Raw genomic sequence first — 10,191 nt, 5'->3', positions numbered from 1 at the left:
TGGCCCCGACTATACGCCTGCCAAGTTTCGTGGAAATCGGTGGGGGACACTTAGATAACCTCCCTTGTTAGTCTTACACTTTGTAATTATATAACACTGAATATATTATAATGTTTTATTTTAATTTGTAAAGCTATAACTGTAGAACAATTGTATAATTTTTGTATAACATTTCTATCTTCTTATGCGTGTTAAAGGTTTCATCCTGGAATGGAATGTCTCACATTTATGTGTGTTTTCATTTCCAATACATTCGAATGAATACATATTCGTTTCAATGGCATTTACAAAATCACCTCTGACATTTTATATTAAACAAGTAAGATTATTTTTGTGCACGAGTGTGTAGCAAAGTATTTTAGGAACAACACTTGAAAAAAAATCTTGTAGGACTAACTAATGAAAAATTTCTTTGTAATCGAAGATCATAATACCTTTTAAAGTGTGGTAATATTATAATGGGATTGAGATAGTTCCGGATACAGATCCGAAACTTTCGGATCCGGATCAAGATCCGAAATTTCCGGATCCGGAACTCTCGGATCCGGATCCAGATCCGTAACTTTTGGATCCGGATCCGGATCCGTTTGGCCATCCCTAGTGCAGACCAAGCGAGAAAAGTGTTGACCATTGTTTGAAGTTATTTTTAGAATGCATTGTTACTCCACAGCACCGTTATTTATTCCGCAATCGTAGTTTGTTTATGCGGGCTGTCTCGCGTATCGAATTCATTGCGCGCCACCAAGGTTACACTTCAGTTGCAGGCAGGTGCCCCGGTTCGAAGGAAGTACAGTGTGCTTTATTTTCCGCAAAAATGTATCTTAATGTTTGTTTTTGCATTTATTTAATTCTGTTTATGTAAAGGATACAACATTCAACGAATGAAGTAACAATAGCATTACACATATAATGCAAATGTAAAATGGTAAATAGTTACGTCGAAATATAAACATTTACATGCAAATCTTGAGGTAACTATCGATTTTTTTTTTCAAAATGCATCAAATACATAGATTTCGAAGATTTCCTACACGATATTAAGGCTGTAAATTTGTCGCAATCATTAGCGATTAACAGCGACTCGATGCGACTCCGTTTGTTGATCTGGCAACGCCGCGCTCCATTTAACCCATACTGACTTTTAAGGTTGAGACGCTCTATAGGGAACTGTAGGTCAAGTCTCAATAACCTCACTCCGTGGCAAAATGGTTAGCACAACGCACTACGACGACAGGAGTCTCGGGTTCGAATTCCGGCATGGGCGTTCTTTGTGAGTGTCCCTTTATCAACGACGTCATCTCATCACTTATCCTCAGCGCCGCGATCATTGACAAGTGGCACAAAAGCGACGCTAAATAACAAGAAGGAAATGCTGCATCAATTAAACTCACTTGCACACTTTAAAATGTTTTCTACTCAATATTTTAGTAAATTAATCCGTCGGATTCTCACAAACTACCAGATCAATAATGGTAAAACTTAGTAAACTGATAGATACTGTACTGTATATCAATTGACAGCTCAACATAACATGGAACGTGGGCAATATTATATATAATTATATTATGTATGTATGTATGTATGTAATTATGAGTATTGTTAAAATTTTTACTAAAAGAGTTTCAAAAGACTATGTGCATGAACTAGGGTAGTGGATGGGACGTTCGGGCTACAAATGGCTCTCACATGACATTCAGAATGAGATCATTGATATATTAGGGAGATCTGTTTTGCGCTTCGTGGCAGCAGATATTAAAAGTCGGGAATATTTTGCTATTATGGTTGACGAAACTTGTCAACTTGTGACATATCCGTGAACAATTAATATTCTGCATTGTAACTGAATAATAATTTTAATATTTTTGAGGAATTCATGGGCTTTTATGAAATTCTGAACACTGAGGCTAAAACTTAAAAAAGGGAGAGAGTGCGTCACTCATTAATTTATTTCAGTGATCAGAGGGCCCCCTCAATAATTTTGACAAGTCGGCGCCCCTGCATACACTCAACATGACACAAGGTTTTCTGTGATATTTACGGCTCAATTTTCATCGGTTATTATCAAAACATTCAACTATTGTCTATTTGGTGCAACTTAGACGATAGTAAGAACAAGGCATTCTAAATTACCTTTTCTCTATGAGTGTTGGGAGTAGGTTGCAGCGATTGTTGAAACAATGCGACCTAGGCTTAAGCAGGAACAAACACATTGGAAGCGGCACGCCTGTTGAATTGAAAGTGTACTTATCTGCTAGATTTATTTTAAACTTCAAGGAAGGATTGTGGCCCTTTGCACTGTATCTACGCGTACAAATAAATTGAATGCTATGGGTCAATATTTCGCGGTTACTTTAAACTGAAAATGATGTTAATGTTAGATATGTTCGTTCCAGAATCATAAGGCGGGTTGGTAATACTTGAAGTTTTAGAATGACATTCATGAAGCAGTAATGCTTCGTACTGAAACAAAAATGACGGTGGATGAAACTGAAGAAGGTTTGTCAGTAAAATGGTTCCATCTACTGTTTCCATTTGAAAGTTTCAAAGTCAAGCATTTTTTTAACCAAGAGTAACCTGATCGCTGGTTTAGTAGTGTCCTACACAATCACAATTAACAGTATGGAAATAAACACTTGATGGTTCCACATTTCTCGAATTCATCTGAACAGTCTTTTGAATATTTATACTTTCTTTGCAAGATACACAAAAACCATAATGATAAGCTTCAGACGAACTTCATTGTAGTAAAAACTCAGAACTTTCTTGTAATTGAGTCTGGATAGATGTAATATTCGGCTCTTACCTTTTTTTTACTCTCTCTATTATTAAACCTCAGATACTAATAGTTTTATCTCTAATGTTATCGCCGCTATATTGACAGTTTCCGGAACAGATTACATTATTTACACTGCCACATTCAGGTCTCTCACATAATATGATTTCTTTTTCATTTTCGCGTCAGCCCAGTTTCTTGCATAACAATATTAGTTGGAGAATTAGCTGTATTGAAGGAATTATTAATATGCTCACTGTGTGGCCTACTTTCCTATTCTATGTGATTATACGAGATAGACTGTTCTGTGATCCGTAATACTACGTATTCGTATTTTTAAAACGTTTTAATACCTCTCTGTAAAGGAAGCCAATCAAATTGTTGAAGTCTCCTCACCAGCTTCTCTTTACGGGTGTAACTTGAGACCTAACTTTGGAAAGGGGACGACAGAATCGAACTTTGGTAGTAACTAGGAGGGGGGGGGCAGAATCGAAACGTTTCCCATCCCATAAGGCTCAGTCGGTGCCTCCCCGGTGGCGCAGTGGTAGAGTCGTCGCCTTGTAATCAAGGGGTCCCGGGTTCGATACCCGGTGGAGGCACATGGCACAGTGGTTAGGATCCCACTTTAAACTGTAGGTCCAGCCCCAATTAGCCTTACTGTGCATAAACTGGACTTAAAACACCAACTAAATCAATCAATTATTGTCGGCCCCCGTGGCGGAGTGGTTAGCACATCGCGCTACGACGCCGGGGGTCCCGGGTTCGAATCCTGGCTCGGACATGGATGTTTGTGATTGTCTGTCCTGAAAAGTCTTGAAATTGAAGTAAGAATGAAAAGATATGAGTGAATGAAGTGTGATGGGGGAAGCTTCCGCATAGGGGCTTTCCTTTTAATAAAGAAAAAAAAGTCGGTAACGCGTCTGACTACCATGCTAAAGGTCCCGGGTTCGATCCCCGGCCGGTTCAAATCCGGGAACTTCTTTAACGTTGGAAGCGGTCACGGCGCCCACGCAGCGTCGAATGACATGGGTACCTGGGGGGAACCGTTTAAAGGCGGTCAGGGGTGTGATGCTGATCACATCACACCAACTCACGACCGGATCAAAAAAGTGGGGGGCGTTGCCCCCCTATACGCCTTCTAGGCGTGGTGCTAAGCACAGGGGAGCACTTTACCTTTTTAGGGTTATTTGGTTTATAACTGTTATATTCGCGAAATCGCAATTATTATTCCTTGTTACTTTGCCCTTCAGTTCTTAGGATATTCACAAAAGTACCCTTAACAAGTAATTAAAAAAAGAAAAAAAATCTGAAAATTTGGGGGACAAGTTGAGCCTAAGATGGTGACCACTGCGTGGTTTGTTATCAACAGTTCCTCTTGCACCGAATATGGCTATTGCATATGCGACTGTTCTGTGGTAATTTCTTGGTCTGTCTGTGTGGCTCTGTCTGAAATATACGGCGAGAACACAGTAACTGTATTCGCTGGACATAGGATGAATTTCAACGCGTCTAGTCAATATGACCTGCAACAGAAAGCAATTTTGTAATTCTCGTAACGAATAATCGTCGATGGAAATGAACTACGCTAGGGATGGATTCAAGTCTTCGTTTGCTACTCAATGCGTAAGACGTGTTTCCAAACTTTTGACAACTTGTTTGCGTCTGTGCCTGTGTGTGTATATATATTTCTGCGTCGATAGGTTAGTCGTTTCGGGGAACCAAATACTATTTAGGGATCTTTCTCTGGGTCCCCGAAAAAGAGAGATCTAACAAAAAAATTATGAAAAAAATGCCCTGGTATAATTCTCAGTTCATTCTGTAAAATTCCCCAAACGGTAGAAATTTTCATAACAGTGTGTTTAAAGTGTGTGAATTAGTTCCCACAAAGCACTCCAGGTGGCAGCAAAAATTCAAAAGTGTGTAAACCCAACTCATCATGAAATTCCAACGTATTTACTGGGACCCATAGACGGTCAGAAAAAAAACGTCAGCTGGATCAGAGGTTGAGAATCATGGAACGGTGTCAACAACGCTGCGGTTATTGTTGTCATTAGGGGCGAGAAGTTTCTGGAAGGCCCTTGTGCCAACATCTCTCGGTGAAAGTGGTTTCTCTGGTAGGACAACATGGTGGATGCTTGTACCCAAATTGATTGGCAATTAACAAAGTGATATCTCCCAAGGGTAACCTCGTTGGAAACTGTATTTCTTAGTACTTGACCGATTTACAAACCGTGCAGAAAAAAACTGTGACAAAACTTTTCAGAAAAAGTGCTCTTGTAGGTTTGTAGGCATGAGAATGATATGTCTCCGGAAACGCATAGTGATGTGATATTATATCAAGACTGTAAGTGTCATCCTCTGCTCCTCAAGAATATATAGGGGACGAGTGGCGGAGATAGAAAGAAAGCAATGCGGCTTAAACTTTCTAAATTCTTATTTTGTAATTCGAGACCATGAGCGTCCGAGAGAACTGTCAAGGGGTCACATGCCCCCCCCCTCCCTTTGCATGAAATGGCAAGAAATTAATTCACTATTCTTCTCATCTCACATTTTACTTATCTTTTCTTTCCATTTTTTCTACTTGCTCTATTCCTCAGCAGCTCAGTGCTAGATGGCAACCATTGAATCAATTCAGGAACTATATGTCAGATTATTATGTATGAAAACTCAGTTGTGTAATAGGTAAATACGAGGAGTGGTTGGAATCTTAATTTACAATCTCTGTATTTATGAAAATGTAAAAATTAAGTGTAGGTATGTGCACACAAAATGATATAATTGAAAATTCAGACTGGCAATTTCTTGAGAGCTATTGTTTATAAGATTTTTAAATTTAGGACTAGGCAGAACTATATCAGTATATTGTAACAAAGGTGATGGACATTTATAATCTAATATGTACCGTAAATAATGAACCAATTGTAGAAATATTGTACGTAATTTTGTATGTGGCCATAAGTTACACAAAGTGTTCTTCCTATTATTATTATATTTTTCCCAACCCTTTTCTGTCTCATTTCCTTCTTTATTCTCTCTCTCTTGTTCTCACTTCTTCAATTCTTTTCTTTCTATCTCCATTTGTATCTGTTCTTTTGCATTTTCCGTAAAGAAACATCCAATATATTCAGATGCCGCATTTACACGACAGTATTTATTTTAAATTATATTTTGTACTTTTTCGTTCATAAAAAGAAACACTAACCATTTTCATTTTATTTCAGGCAACGTTCTTGTGTGTCTCGCAAGGGGGAGAGAAGGTTTGATTCTGTGAAGATGGTTAACTGCGCGATGGCAGTTTCCACAAGCCCAGGTCCTTGGTGCAAGGGTGCAATCTAGTGTCAATACCTCTTCCCCTCGGTACCCTTTGTAACAGTAGCAGGCTTATGAAAAGAGGTTGAACCATTTCAATTCATGCTCCTACTAAGAATTATTATTGTTACTTCCTGATCACCCGGCGTTGCCAGGGTATTTATTTATCCCAATCTTGTATTAGACAGGAAAATTATGAATTAACTAGAGCGTAAAATGTAACTCATTTTAAATTTGATCGTGAATGTCACCAATTAGCTTAGCGACTCCGAAAACTATGGATTCGACACTAATCTAGGTCATTTGTGGCATTTTATTTTTCATTTCCCCTCACCCCCTCACCCATGCCGATAGATGATGAACTTGAAGTTGAACCGCATTGGGAGTGTCACGAGAAACTATGGATTCCATTCGCAACACAGCCTGAATGTTAGACAACCCGAGAAACATTACCGTTGTGCGGATTGCATAGAGTCACGGATGTCTGTTTGTCCGGAATTTAATATCGGTGGTTCTCGATTATTTTTACATGCCCCCGCTTCCCACCCCACCCCTAGGGGTGCCAGGGGTGTCTTACCCCAAAATATTATTTCCAGATTGCAAGTGATACGTGTACCAAGTTTGGTTGACATTGCTCCAGGCGTTCGAGAGTTATGCCGGAACAAACAAATATATATATACACACACACACACACAAATATAAATTTATATATATATATATAGATAGATAGATAGATAGATAGATAGATATAGATAGATAGATAGATAGATATAGATAGATAGATTAGGGCTGAGCGGATACCACCATTTGCCAATACCGATACCATGACCGATTCCTACCGATACCGATAATTGTGTAATTCCAGTATAAAATAACAAAGGCTAGTTACTGAGTCATACTAACTCATCACATTCCTCTTAGTGACATTCAATAACTCTCCAAGTAATCTCATGGAGCATTATAAAAATTTAAAATGTCTTAACGATATTTGGTATTTTTTTTGTGCGTGTAAAAAAAACTTTTACGTTTTTCAGTTACACCAGAAATCGGTGGATTGTAAGCGTCCCTGCTTTAATTTCATATAAACGATATTCTTGTCGTTTGGGTTAACCTGGAGAGGGAGAAAAGCGACGTAAAAAAAATATACATATATATATATATATACACAGTTATTACAATATACCCCATTTGCTGGGCACTGACTTATGCCACATGTACAGTCACGGACACTTCTGGATTGTAACATCCGCGTTGACTTTTAATGGAACCACTACAACCCAGAAGTTTCCGTGATTGTACACCCCCTCCTTCAAAGTTGCTTCAATATTCTTAGAGGCTGGGTGAACACAAGAGCCGCTCCATACTTGGACTTTGCTCAAATAATAACTAACTATCTAACTCATTAGCCTTCTTAAACCCGAAGGTTCATGGCTGCAGCAACACAGGCCTTCCATCTGTCCCTATCTTGAGCAATATCTATATACTCTTGTCCATCCCTACCGATTTCCTTTAGGTCCGTCTCAACGTTGTCTCTCCATCTTCATCTTGGCCTTCCTACAGGTCTCTTACCATCAGGTTTCCCAACAAGAATCCTGTAAACTCCTCTTTCCTCTCCCATTCGTGCCACATGGCCTGCCCACCTAAGTCTTCTTGATTTAATTATTCTAATAATATCTGGACATGAATACAAATTATGTAGTTCTAAATTATGTAACCTTCTCCACTCACCTGTCTCCTCATCCCTTTTAGATCCAAATATTTTCCTGAGGATCTTATTTTCAAATACTTTCAACTTATGTTCCTCTTTCAATGTATGGGACCAAGTTTCGCACCCATATAATAATACAGGCAAAATTACTGTATTGTATATTTTAAGTTTTAGTTTCTTAGATATTAAACGAGATGACAAAAGGTTATGAAGAGAGAAGTAACATGCATTTCCTGAATTAAGCCTACTTTTTATTTCCTCTTTAATATAATTTTCACTTGTTAATATTACTCCTAAGTATTTGAATTTGGTTCAAACGATTTTGTTATCAATAATTAGATTTTGATTATTAACTAACACTTGGTTTCGGCCTGTAAGCATATATTTAGTTTTCTCTATGCTAACTTCCAAACCTATCTCTTTAGCGGCTTTGAAAAATATTTTAGCATTATTCTTAATTGTATGTATATCATCCCCTAATAAGTCTACATCATCTGCATATGGTAACAACTGAGTCATACCATTTAATTTTAGTCCTTCTTTAGTTTCTTTTACCTTCCTAACAGCATATTCTAAGGCAAAATTAAAGAGCAATGGAGATAATGCATCTCAAATAATTCCCACACCTGGAATCACCAATCCCGGGAATCGAATCCTGGCTCCCCCGCGTGGCAGGCATCATCCATACGGACACACTTTCTTGAAGTACTATGATACAAAAATGTGACTAATGAATGTAACCCGCAAATCTAGATTTTTTCTATTCAAAGCGTTACGTTACTGGACGCTAAACTTGTTTCTGAACTTTTGCGAACACGAAATTTGATCTTTTTTTATACAGTACGTTTACTTTTCATCAGCTAGACGTAACAACCTTTTTGGTTTTCAATAAATAATGACTTTAAAAAAAATGACATTAATTTATTTGCTACAACATCTGTTTCTGCACAAATTTTTGTTAGGTTGACGTAAGCTGGATAATGAATACATGCTATTCTTCCATGATATTTTTATCTGTTCACGTAATAATCATGATAATCATTATTAATTTGCCGCGTACTTTAATTATTATTATTATTATTATTTTTACATGTTAGGCACTTGATTCGGACTCCCCCCAAAATATAGTTCTATATGCTGTCCGTGACTGGTTTCTAGCATTGAGTACAGACAATAGGTAAAGCGATTTGAGAGGAATGATATGTAGCGGAATGTTTAATATGCCTCTACATATCACATTAGAATCATATTATCGTTGATATTAATTCTTCAAGATATCCTGCAGCTAATGATGAAGAGGTTCTCTCTGGATATCAGCAACGGGGTCTGGTCCCTTTGCCCCCTGTGGAGTCGTGGCTGAATACTACAGCGGTTAATAACGAAACAGGACACGATCTAGTTCGTCAGCAGCCTCGTTCAGAAAACAATCCAGAGATTTTCCACGTTAGGGTAATGCTTCACCTCACATAATTTCCGGTCATTTCTATTGCTGTCATGGGGAAGGATCGGATTAGATTCGTTTGTCTGTCTGGGGAATGATAATATGTTCACGACACTGCACAAGCATCTCTGCGAGTCACCCACCTTTTCGTCAAGAGAATCTGTGGTGGGAAAGGCAGGCAGAGCGTGGTGCTGATTATGGTTCTGGACTTTGATAAAGAAACTATCTTCCTCTAAATCGAGTCTTCGAACCCGTCGACCACCGTGGTTCCACCGGGTATCGAACCCGGGACCTCTTGATTACAAGGCGACGACGCTTACACTGCGCCATCCGGGAGGCCTCTTTGGAAATTGGCATCAAGTTACAAAAAAAAACAGAAAGCTTCTTATTTGTATTATTATTAACACAAATAAGGTTCAAATAGTTAGTAGTCGAACGCAGTAACCAAAGTAAGAACAGCGTTGGATAAAATATAACTGTGTGTAATATAAAGTAACCATTTTATGTTTTAATATTCTACAATTCAGTGCAATCAATAAGTGGATCCACAGTTTGCAAATTTCTAAATATTAGAGTTTTATGTCAGAGGTCACACAACGGAAATCTCATGACTAGAATATCTCCCTAACTTTTAATGCTTTTTCTAGAACGAGATGTGTAAAACTTAATAACAAAATAGAACAACAATGCACACTGTATGAAATGTAAAGAAATAAGTTGTGCCAGCTGGTGGACCGAGTAGAAACCTTCCGAAGCATATAATCATAATAAATTTCGAATAAAGTTAATTTATTTTCATTAGTTTTATCATAACCATTATAATAATTGTATTATTATTGGTATTATTTGTACTATTCAGGTTTTATCATTGGCTTGAACAGTGGCGTATACTGAGTACAAGATCTGGACCATCTCAATGTGTCACGTGGTCCTAGGCTATGAATAGAAAAAAATTTACC

Source organism: Lepisma saccharinum, chromosome 14 (assembly GCF_977018435.1).
Source record: "Lepisma saccharinum chromosome 14, izLepSacc3.1, whole genome shotgun sequence".
NCBI classification, from domain to species: Eukaryota; Metazoa; Arthropoda; class Insecta; order Zygentoma; family Lepismatidae; genus Lepisma; species Lepisma saccharinum.
This window is presented reverse-complemented; position numbering follows the sequence as displayed.